This window comes from Lithobates pipiens, unplaced genomic scaffold, assembly GCF_037356315.1.
Source record: "Lithobates pipiens isolate NorthernLeopardFrog02 unplaced genomic scaffold, aLitPip1_a1.2 Scaffold_18, whole genome shotgun sequence".
Classification (NCBI taxonomy): Eukaryota; Metazoa; Chordata; class Amphibia; order Anura; family Ranidae; genus Lithobates; species Lithobates pipiens.
This window is the reverse complement of record NW_027507758.1, coordinates 187,019,100-187,031,781: the sequence shown is the minus strand read 5'-3', so window position 1 is coordinate 187,031,781 and position 12,682 is coordinate 187,019,100. Positions and strand designations below refer to the sequence as shown.

The window sequence follows — 12,682 nt, the reverse complement described above, 5'->3', positions numbered from 1 at the left end:
CCCAGCATGGAGCATGGTCAGACAGGAACCTGGTGTCTTAATGAGGGAAGTAAGACATCCGAGACCAGAATAAGATCTATGCAGGACATGGTGGAGTGTGTCGCTGAAAAGCATGAGAAGGCCTGTGTGTTCAGGTGTTTATATCGCCACATGTCTGTCAGGCAAAATTATGTCAGCGTGCTCCCAAAACGGGTAGTATTAGGGAGTTGGGCATTCTGACTCAGCTGCAGTCTGTCCGCAGATGGATTCAAAACCATATTAAAGTCCCCAAGCCAGGTGGCTGGGACTGTAGGGTGTTGCACCATATACAGAAAACCCTCTTTAACCAGATGGAAATTGTATGGCGGGGGAATATAGCAGGCCATAATGAGGTATTGTATACCATATAGAGCACAATGCAAAAAAAATGAATCTGCCCTGAGGATCTGTTTGCACCAAAATAATTCTGAATGGAGTGTTTTTGGCAATTAAAATGGACATGCCACAGGAGTATGGAGTGTGGGTAGCGTGGTACGTCCATCCTATCCATGGATGTTTTTGTGAAAGTTGAAGTTGGCCGGTGACATGTGTCTCCACCAAAAGAATTATATCCGCCCGATAGGACTTGAGGCAAACACTTGAGCTTGTCCCGAATCCCCCGGACATTCCAGGTTAGAAATTTTATGCTAGCCATACATTGATTGAATACATATTAGAAGGGGCGGCGGATCAGTCCCCAGAGCAGGGTCAACTACACAACACACTATTGTGTGTAATCCATAGTATCGCAATTTCAAATTGTACCACATGTGCTTACTTCTTAAATAGCGTGTTACATTACAAATAATTAACCATAAGCATAACTTGCATTATCCCCTTCCCTCCACCCAGCCCTCAGCTGTCCGAACTTAGCTGGAGCATAATTCCCACAACCTGTGCGAAACTGTCTCGACAACATTCTAACTATTAGGATAGATAATTTCACACTAACCGTACCGTCACCTGCAAAAGTCCGGGTGCGGGTGACAGTCTATCGTCACCAGGGTAGCGAACATACACTGGTTGTGGATTCAGCAATATTACTATGCCAATGTTCGTTCCCTCATTTGTGGTATATAGTAGTAAAACTGATTTTTCAAAAAGTAAAAAAAAATTAATAAAAGCAATCAAATAGAAAAACAGCAAAAACCCATATTTGGAAGATGCAAGGGCAAGGATGAAGGGGGAAGAACAGTGAACCCAGCTTGGTTTAGCACAGAGACTTCCTCGTACTAGACATATTAGTACATTTCCCGGAGCGGGTCAAAGTCAGCAGTTGGCGATATCATGTAAACGTGGTGCCTATCCTGCTGGAAGTATCCAGGGGCCAACTGCACTGGCAATAATCTGAAGAGACCGCCCATTGTACATGTGGGTTGTCTATACTGTTGTTGCAGTTTTGGGGTGGCCGTATTATGCAGTATATATATTATGGCTAAGGCTCCCATGCTATGTCTCTATGTAGGCAGAATTCCATGATGGATCCGGGTGTGTAAAATCTTACCCACAGTAGGTGACGTGTAGAGGTCTCCATCAGGTGGGTCGATTCCTCTCTGTGTCCCGCTGATCTAGCCAGCGAGGCAAGCACCAGGTCTTCAAAAAAATGTGCTCGGTCATCTCTTACAATGCGGAGGTGGGCCGGGAATAGCATAAGTGATGAGCTCTCAGGCACCGTTTTACCTCCACTAAGCAGGCTCGCTGTTTCTGGACCTCTGCCGAGAAGTCCGGAAATACCAATACGTAGCCCAATTGAAAGGGAATGTTCCCATTATCTCTGGTCAGGCAGAGGATGGCATCCCTGTCTCAATAATTTAGGAGCTTCGCTATGAAGGTGCATGGTGGTGCACCCTCAGGTGGACGACGTGTGGGCATGTGATGGGCCCTGTCCGCCACAAATGTAGCCGAGAAGGCCTCCCTACCATATGTTGTAATCAGGAGTTTCTCCAGGAAGGTGGCTGGGTCTGGGCCCTCAGAGCCCTCCGGTAAACCAATGAAGTGGAGGTTGGACCTGCGGGCACAGATTTCAAGGTCGTCATACTTTTGGGCCAGTTGCTGCATCTGGCGTTGCATGTCCTCTTGGGAATGTTGGAGAGGGTACAGCGTATCCTCCCCTCCACTGAGTCTGGTCTCAGTATCTTTGACCCTGTCCCTGAGTTTCGTCATGTCTTGCCTTATTAAAGAGATGTCCACCTTTATTTCCTATATTTTAGTTGTGAGGGTGGACTGACACATGGATATAGCCTCAAGGACATTTTCTGTGTCAGCCGATGCATGTTCTGTAGGTGAAGCTGCAGGGTCACCATCTTGCTCCTCGTGGTCCCACTCCTGTCTCCGGTATCTGTCGAGGGATGAGGAGGCTGTGTTATTCCTCTTCGGTGGGGACATGAGAAGGGTATGGTCGTCTCTGGTCTTCCAAATATTGAGTAAAAGATTAGCTGTGGGCACTTAGGTTATCGGTTTCAGGATCTACCACGAGCGCGGAGCTCAGTTCACTCACATCCTATTCCATTGCCGTCCAGGCCACGCCCACCCCCCAAAGTACTGTTTAGCACAATGCACAGAGGTACATATCTGCTCGCAGAGATCTGCTATTTTGCTTCAGGTGAAAGAGGGTATCAAACCACCAACCATGCCTTCACCACCGCTTTTGTGGAGAGCATACTGCTATATTTTCATTCCATAGTCAGCAAGTCAGAGAGACTTGCTGAGGTGGAGAATGAATGTTAAAGAAGGATTTGATTCAGAAAAGTTATATATAAAAAGTATATGTTTATTGTTAAAATGTTGCAACTATTGTTAGTCTATTCATGAAATGTGTAGGGCACATATTAAGCCCATGCCCACTGCATAGTAAATTGGGAACATTAAAAGGGGAATGTGATATATCACTGATTCTATTCTATTATATGTATTCTATTCTATTATATGTATGTGCTGGTACCAAATGTTTTTTTTGAGGAATCTGACCAGATACACATTTTTAAAAGTAGTATTTCAATTTATGTATAGGGTATCTTGATTATTTCGGTTAGAGTCTGACTTGTTTTAGTTGTAGTTGCCTATCCACTTGTCCACTTGGGTCCCGGGAATAGAAGAAACTAAAGGGGTTTTATGTTTTGTTGAAGTTCTGCTGTAATACACTAATACTGGATTTGGAAAAACGTTTAGTTAAATATATTGAATCTATATAATGAAAACCCTTGCTGAGAAACATTTTCATTCCTAAATGCTTTGCTTTGCTTTGAGTCAATGAAGAATATTATTTTTAATACCTCCAATGGTTAAGGCCTGAAATGATCAGGTAGATTCTGTGATTACACATGTTGGATGAGGAGTATCTGCGCCAGCCAGCCTGCATTCACCCACAGCCCTATGCACATGAAGAAATGCCCACCCCAGTCATACCCTACACCAAATTCATACCCTGCTCTATACCCTATCTGGATGAAGAGATAACTACAGCTTTTACATGGAAATCTTTGTTGTTCATCTTTGTTGTTCAAATATCATAGAAGGTGCTTAGATGATCAAAGGCAGACTCCTGCTGGAAAGTGTTCCTGGGAATGACACCTTGAGGGGGAGCCAAATGACGCAAACCCGTTGTACGAAATTCTAGTGAGCACCATATGGGAGAGATCCAGATGTGCCAGCCCGAAGACCCAGGTCTAGCCCACCGCATCAGTTCCAGTTTGTCTATGGATGTCATGTTCTGTCCTTATAAAGAAGCAGGGTTTTGGGGTAGAGAATTCATGTCTGTACATATGAATGATAATCACAGAATTGAATCAAAGGATTTGGGAAAAGTTGAGGAGAATGAGAATTATATTGTGGACATTTCTTTTCTTTCCTTTTTTTTACAAATTTAATGAACCTTCAAAAGCCATCCAAGAGACTTTTCTTTTTGAGCTTTTCTTTGGGACTATTACTATTCTACTATTTGGCCTAAAGGCTGTCATGCCCCTCCCACTTGTTTTTATGGACTATCGCGCCCCTTCCTCCCTCTTGCATTCCATGGACAATTGCTATGCAGCTGAGATTATGTGTTTGTTGTTTTCTATTTTTGTATGTTTAGAAGGTGGTCCGGGTGAGGGTTGGGGGCTTATTGGGATTGTTGTTGTAGTGTGCCCAGGACGTGCACGACCACTTCAGTGTGTATAATGTTTGAAGGGATGCTGGCATGAGCACTGTACTATATATATATTGGTTCACATGTCATCTACCAGCCTCTTTGTTCATGGTGGGGTCTTAAGGTTATATGTGGCCCACCCGATAACACCACTAATAACACACTCATTGAACATAGAGGCGATGTGTATTCAAAGTCTATAGGGAACTCCACATTGCTTGACACCTTATATTGTGCCCTGCATCACACTATATATGCCTTCATGCATGCCTCTGACACCCATACTGAGATGGCTAGGCTACTCTCACAGCTTGCCCTTGCAGGATTCTCTGAAGGTGCCCAACGGGTCCTTAAGCAGACAGACACTGGCCTTGGCAACAGCACGTACATTTGTTCATGTACATTTGTTGTGGAAGAACATGCGATCCATAGATTCTGAATGATTCCAGGGAATGTTGTTACTTGGCCTCATTGATTGCAATAATGGGAATTCTCAGGGACAGTGAGGAACGTCACTTGCTCAAGGCTAGTGTTCATTCTAAATGCCCCCTCAAACACCGCTATGCCAGGTCATTGTTTTTGGAAAAGGGCATGACCTGGGCATGGTTCCCCTCAGGACGGGGTATTGACAAGATGAAAAGGCAAAATAATTGCTCAGGAGCCCCCTGGGTAACATGGGATGGTTTCAATGGAGTATTTTTCTGGATCAGGGATATTGCTGTGTGTATTGTATTGACTTTGCTCCTGGCATTATTTCTGTGTACCTGCTTTGAGTTTGTTCACAAATGCAGATAATTCAGTCACCTTCGTCACTTCAGTGACCTTTGTGTCTGAAAGAGGGGATTGTAGTAATATGACTGAGCAGAGGTGACTCAATTTTTGAGTCATATATCTTAACTTGTATATTCAGACTCTAGTTAAAGTCAACTAGTTAATAACAGGTTCTCTATAAAGCACACATATAAGAAAATATAGCTTATAGCAGCATCTTCCTATATAAAGCTTCTTGTGGTAAGAGAAGCAGGACCCATGACTATGAGTCATGAAAACAGATGACATAATTAATGATATGTAATGATGTGAAATGTACACCTCTGTATTAACCATGCCCATGTTCTATGCAATGATTAGTTAATGATAACGTATATAAGTCGCATACCCACCCAGAATTAAATTAGATAGCTTTGAACATCAATTTTGACTCATCTTTTCTTGTGTTCGCAAAGACTCTATCTCCTCGGTACCACAGTGCTAAGCGGGTTTTGTGCGTGTGGTAATTGCCGCTATTATACCTAGCTGGTCTTGTCAGGTATATAGAAATACCGTTTGATTCCACTTTTGCTTGGCACTTGATGGGCACTAGTGCATTGATTTCTTGTATCATGTCTGCAGCCTCTGAAATCTCCTGTACTATGCCCACAGCCTCTGACCATCTCTTGTACTATGCCACAGCCTCTGACCATCTCTTGTCTTATATCATGTCTGCAGTCTCTATGGGAGTCTGGAGAGGAGTCAAGAGTGGGAGTGGAATGGGGGTCATAGGAGAAGTCAGACATGTGTGGACTGTGGAGAGGAGACTATAGGAAAACCAGAGCCACCAAGCTGGAGCCGATTGACTGATCCCTGCACGGTGCACCTGAGAGGAGGTCAGTGACAGCACCACCAGGCCAGTCTGAGGGGGGGGGGGGGGGGGGTCACTGATATAAGGGGGAGTGAATACAATATTGTAAGGGGGCACTGATATTAAGGTGTTCCCCTTATATCAGTAATCCCCCTCTTGCCTTAGTGTATTTTCTGCGGAAGGTGGTCTCTGGTCACCAGAGTCCCCCCCCCTCACATTCCCAGAGTCCCAGGTGCCCCCCTTGATGATTGCTTCACTTTTACTACTTTTAACTGAAATTTGCTGTTTTATATATATATTTCTAGCCCAATGTGCTTTCATATCTGTCTTATCTATATATAATACGCTCCCCAAAGGTGCTTTAAAATGCATGGTTTTCCTTTTCATGAACAAGAAAATAATGACGTTGGGCTGGTATAATAATGCTATGGGGCTGGTATGAAATTATCTCCAGGGCTGTTTTTTATTCGCAGTCTGGCCCTGCTGGCACCACAATTTGGTGGTAAAGCCAAACAGCTTAAATGCAGAAACACACTCCACGGGCAACTGACTTCCTAAACAACAAAAAATAAATAAAAAATTTAAATACAACCTTTATGTATGGGTGGGTAAAAATTGGCTGCTTATTATCACTTTGTGAAAGTCCTCCTCCACCTAAAGTGCTCCACTGCAGATGTATTCTGACCTTATTAATATTACCTGCACACTAAAGAGGTCATATAAAGCTTTTTTCCCCATCCAGAGGTCTCCGATAATGCCCATTTCTCTCTACAGTCACTCAAGACAAAGGGAAAAAACAAACTACATAGTGTTTCTTGTTTAAAAAACCCCATAAAACTACATTAAAATGCACTGCAATATTTAAAATTGACTCTGCTCAATATAGAGTATGTACCGGTATAATAGCCTGTAACTCCGGCACAGTGGTGTAGTGGTTAGCACTCTCACCTAGCAGTAAGCAGGGTCGCTGGTTCAAATCCCAACCATGACACTACCTGCCTGGAGTTTGCATGTTCTCCCTGTGCCTGCGTGGGTTTCCTCCGGGTACTCCGGTTTCCTCCCACACTCCAAAGACATGCAGGTAGGTTAATTGGCTTCTGTCCAAAATTGGCCTTAGTATATACGTGGGGACCTTGGATTGTGGGCTCCTTGAGGGTAGGGACCAATGTGAGTGTGCAATGTACAGTGATGGGGACAATTGTAGACACTCAGGTTGAACTGGATGGACTGGTGTCTTTATTCAACCTTACTAACTATGTAACTCCAATTACTTCCTAGTCCATGCATTTCCTCATGGTCATGAGACTTCATCAGGGCTCTGCGTTCAAGAAATATATAATGCTTGGGGGTTCTAAGTAATTTTCTAGCAAAAAGATACAAATTTTAACATGTATGTGAGAAATTCCAGAATTGGTCCGGCAGGCAAGATAGGCTAGTGAACCTTACTTAATAGCTTTGAGCACCATTTAAAGTGCCGATTGTTATACTCTTGTAATCCACTACATGAAGGGTGCCGGGGTCTATAGTGCTCATCCAAGCCCAATGTATATATTATGAAGTAGAAGACGCTGCACTGCAATTAACCTGTGTGTAGATTTAGATCAAAAGTGCTTCAGCCTAGGGTTCTTTCAGGCCACACCCCTGAGGCAGTTTGCCCTACCCACAAGGCTTGATAACAGAGGAACCCTGTGCTCTGCTGTAGTCAATGTAGTTGGGTTCAATTGATTTGGCCAATGCTGGGTTCTGCAGTTGCAGGTGTGCCTGTCTCCCCCTATGTTTCCAAAATGTGCTGGAACATAGTGGGTGGACAGCGTAGAGCTTGAACTGGCCATGTATATAGCCCTAGCCAATCCCTGGTTGGGAGTGACTAGCAGGTGACTGAGAAGTGTATATATAAGGTCTGAAAACTGAAACAGCAGGGTCCTTTGCCTGCTGGAGAGTGACACAGCCTGGAAGTTCTGTTAAACCTTCCAAGGCCTTTGAGAAGCTAAGGGAAGTTCTGAGGGCAAGAGCTACTGAGAATAACTGAAGGATCAATTACAAGCTGCAGGAACAGTTGGAGCAAAGTCTAGGAAGGATTTGTCCAAGAGGCTCACAGTACAGTGTTGGTTTATATTAGAAGGAGGCATCCATGTATTTAGTGGTACAGTGAGTAGAGGCCTGAGGCCGCGTACACACGCGGGGACTGTTCGCTCAACTTTGTCCGCTGAACAGTGTTTCGGCGGACAGACCGCTCGTGTGTGGGCTTTCAGCGGACAGTTTCAGCGGACAGTCTGCTGAACAAAGTTTTTCGGAAATTCCGAAAAACTGTCCGCTGAAACTTTGTTTCAGCGAACAGTCCCCTCGTGTGTAGGCTTGTTCGTCAAACTAAGTTCCGCGCATGCTCAGAAAGGATTTACACGCCGAAGTTTTCATTGCAGTGTATAGGACGTCGTTTTCTAGTCCCGTCGTACGTGCCGTTCACGTCATCGCGCACGGTTTCAGCGGACTGTTCGTTCGTCGTGTGTGGGCAAGTCCGTCCATGCTAATTTTGAGCGGACTGTCCGCTGAAACTGTTTGACGGACAAAGTTGAGCGAACAGTCCCCGCGTGTGTACGCGGCCTGAGAGAAATCCTGGGGAGAGACTGTTGCTCTTGTGCTCTTTTTGTTGGAGAAACTGTTCCAGATTCTGTTAGCCAGGGCTGTTTACACTGTAGGATCCCCCTGTGCTGAATTGTTTAAATTTTCTACATTTCTGTAGAACGTAAGAGCTGGTTCGCACAGGGGCAACACGACTTTCAGCGCAACTTTTGTAGGCAACTTGGACACGACTTGTCAACACGACTTGGGGCGACTTACAACACGACTTTAAGTCACCCCAGGCCAGGCAACTTTGGCCGTGGCCAATCAGAGAATGAGCTCTCGAGGGGGAACTCCACGCCAATTAAAAAAAACGGCATGGGTTTCCCCTCCAGGAGCATACCAGGCCCTTGGGTCTGGTGTGGATTTTAAGGAGAACCCCCCTACGCCAAAGGGGGCGGTGGGGGGTCCCCCCAGGGTCCATACCAGACCCTTATCTGAGCACAAAGCCTGGCCGGTCAGGAAGGGGGTGGGGATGAGCGAGCGCCCCTCCCTGGACCGTACCAGGCCACATGCCCTCAACATGGGCAGTTGCTTCTTTGGGGAAGGAGGTCACCCTGCGGCCCCCCACCCCAAAGCACCTTGTCCCCATGTTGATGAGGACAAGGGCCTCTTCCCGACAACCCTGGCCGTTGGTTGTCGGGGTCTGTGGGCGGGGGGCTTATTGGAATCTGGGAGCCCCTTTAATAAGGGGGCCTCCAGATCCCGGCCCCCCACCCTACGTGAATGAGTAAGGGGTACTTCGTACCCCTACCCATTCACATGGGGAAAAGAGTGTCAATAAAAAAACACAACACAAGTTTTAAAAGTAATTTATTAATCAGCTCGGGTGGTCTTTTTCCGACATCTCCGCTCTGTTCGGCGTCTTCTCCCGGTGTCCGGCCTCTTCTCCCACATCTTCTCCCGCTGTCTTCTTGGAGCTCTTTTACTAGCGGAGGAGCCCGGTCTCCTCTGTCCTCTGTCCTTCTTCTCTCTTCTTTCTTCTTCCGATGTTGACATGGCGCTGTCTTCTGCTGTACTGGCTTGTGCGACGTGCGTGGCGACTCATATAGGTATAGGGTGTGGTCACCGGGTGATGCCACACAGTGACCACGCCCCTGTATGATGTCACATCCCGGGGCATGCTGGGACTGTGATGCACAAGTCAGTACAACGGAAGACAGTGCCGTGTCAACATCGGAAGAAGAAAGAAGAGAGAACAGGGAAGAAGGACAGAGGACGGAGGAGACCGGGCTCCTCCGCTAGTAAAAGAACTCCAAGAAGACAGCGGAGGAGCCCGGGAGAAGACGCGGGAGAGTGGGAGAAGAGGCCTGACACTGGGAGAAGACGCTGAACAGAGCGGAGAAGTCAGATGAAGACCCCCCGACGTCGGAAGAAGACCCCCGGAGTTGATTAATAAATTACTTTTAAAACTTGTGTTGTGTTTTTTATTGACACTTTTTCCCCAGGTGAATGGATAGGGGTACGATGTACCCCTTACTCATTCACATAGGGTGGGGGGCGGGATGTGGGGGCCCCCTTATCAAAGGCGGCTCCCGGATTCCGATAAGCCCCCCGCCCACAGACCCCGACAACCAACGGCCAGGGTTGTCGGGAAGAGGCCCTTGTCCTCATCAACATGGGGACAAGGTGCTTTGGGGTGGGGGGCCGCAGGGTGACCTCCTTCCCTAAAGAAGCAACCGCCCATGTTGAGGGCATGTGGCCTGGTACGGTCCAGGGAGGGGCGCTCGCTCATCCCCACCCCCTTCCTGACCGGCCAGGCTTCGTGCTCGGATAAGGGTCTGGTATGGACCTTGGTGGGACCCCCACTCAGTTTTTTCAGCGTAGGGGGTTTCCCTTAAAATCCATACCAGACCTAAGGGCCTGGTATGCTCCCGGAGGGGGATTTTTTAAATAAATTTGGAGTGGAGTTCCCTCTCAAGAGCTGATTATTCTGTGAGAGTCGCCTCAATATAGATGGAGATCCAACTTGGAGGCGACTTCCATTGAAATAAATGGGTACCAGTCGCCTAGAAGTCGGATAGAAGTAGTACAGGAACCTTTTCTGAAGTCGGAGCGACTTCAGTAGTGTGCATTAAGACGGCTCTCATTCACTTACATTGATTATTACATGTAGCGCGACTGGAGGCGACTAGGGGCAACCTGAAGTCGGATCCTGAGTTGCCCTGTGTGAACCAGGGGCGGATCCAGGGGGGGCAACGGGGCAATTGCCCCCTCCCAGAAAATAGAACTTACTCCAAGGCTTGCTCCCTCCGCCTTTTTTTTTTAAAAAGCCCATGGCGTGCAAACACACCCAAAAAACTTCCACCCGGTGCATAAAAAAAGTGCACACACATAAAGAGTGACACACTAAAAAGTGCAGACGGGTGTCTGATGTCCTCCAAAAGAAGGACCATACCCTGATCCCCCGGGGCGTTAGGCTCCAGACAGGGACTGAGGTACCAGACTCAAAGCAGTGGGCCCCGGACGAAACCGGAAGCCCTCCTTTCCCCGGGAGGACTGCCGAAACAGAACCTCCTAGGTGCTTGGTACTATGGGGGCTTCCCCGAAGATAGGCCCCCTCCATGGAGATTGGGCCAAGCCAGAAGGCCTATGTCCGCTCTCCCAAAGACGTTCAGGATTGGTCCGAGGACCAACACCCTACTAATCAAACGTGAAAGTGACAAACGTGACACACAAACACAAATAAAATAAATAAAAAGTGAGGAAAGGGATAGTGAAGAGGAGAGTGAAAAGTGGTCATTGTGCAATACAATGACCGGCCCTCCGGCCAGGAATCAAAAATTCCTCTGGTCCTAGCCAAAAGGCCGGGCCCTAGAGGCAGGTGTGAAAAAGCGTGTTAATGGTGACGTGACCTAGGCCACAACAGCCCCCACCCTAATCAGGAAGGTATGGAGATCCAGGAGCTTAGTGAGACCCTTTACCATCAGGTCCCACCCTCACTCCCATCACTCCCACCTAATTACATTCGGGACGTACTGGCCGCTCCCCCCACCGGACAAGGGGGAACAAGCGTTCCAATCCCGAAAAACTGACCGGAGCTAAAGCTGCCACAATCCAGGCCAGAAGACCAGGGTCCCCTCCCCTGGCTTCGACCAGTGGTTCTCCATTCCCATCAGAAGGCTTCCCTTTCGGCTACGAACCGCTCCAGGTCACCTTTACACCAGCAGGCTTTGCATAGCAACCGCCAACCCTGCTCCACCTCGCCGTAGAACAGGGACGGAAGCAAGCGCCACCTCCTGGTAACTGATAAGAACAGATACTACACTTGATCTTAGCCAAAAGGCCGAGATTGCTGCTATATAAATGCAGTGATTCCTGTGTAAATGACACTGGCAGTGAAGGGGTTAACCAGTGGGTGGCAGTGTAGGGGTTAAGTGTTCCTAGGGGTGTTTTACTAACTGTGAGGGGGCTGGGCTTTTATTTAGTGAACACTGATCTCTGCAGAGATCAGCGTCACTAGTTGCTAGGCAGAATGGGGAAATGCTGTTTACACGGCATTACCTCATTCAGCCGCCCCGTGAGACGATCGTGGGTATGCCCGTGGCGATCGAGTCCGCAGGACCCGCGACCGGACTGGTCAGTAATACATCAGTGGGTACATTAAACCCATCCATGATAATCACACAGTACAGGTGCGTTGAGCCACAGCACCTGTATTGTGTGATTATCATGATAATAATGATGATATAGAATGACAGAAAAATGTATCTTTATGCTTCATTCACACAGGGCAGACATGCGTCTGACATGCAGGGCTGTCTTTTACTGTCTTGGGGATGCATAAAGTGTTACATGCATCCCATTTATTTCTACTGAGACACACAGCCGCTTTATCCCAATATGTCATGCGTGCGGATCCCAGAATGCATGCAGGGTTTATTCAAGGACCCGCACCAACATGTCATATTGGGATATAGCGGCTGTGTGTCTCAGTAGAAATAAATGGGATATAACCGTCCCGTTAGTGGCCTTTACCGCTGACGCCCGCCCAACCCAGTGTGAAAGCAGCCTTATTTTCTGCTAGTGCCCCTCCCGAGACTAGACTCTGGATCCGCCCCTGGTGTGAATGGGCTCTAAGTATTTGCAAGATAGTGTCCTCAACTAAGTTTGTATTAGTTCTGGGTATCCCAAGGCTCAACCTAATCTCTATTCCAGTTCTACAAACGATAAAAAACACAAAAAGACACTGACTGCTCACCACGCGAAAGACCTAGAGGAATACTGTGCACATGGCTAAAAATAGTGTGTGGCTGGCTGCTTTGCTCACATTTGGGATCAGAACCTGGGTTAAACAG

General features: G+C 47.1%; 1 pseudogene; it reads right to left on the bottom strand.

Moving 5' to 3' along the window:
- Nucleotides 1–11,502: 11,502 nt before the first annotated feature.
- On the bottom strand, nt 11,503–11,683 carry LOC143990653 (U2 spliceosomal RNA; annotated as a pseudogene).
- Between the last annotated feature and the right edge of the window lie 999 nt (nt 11,684–12,682).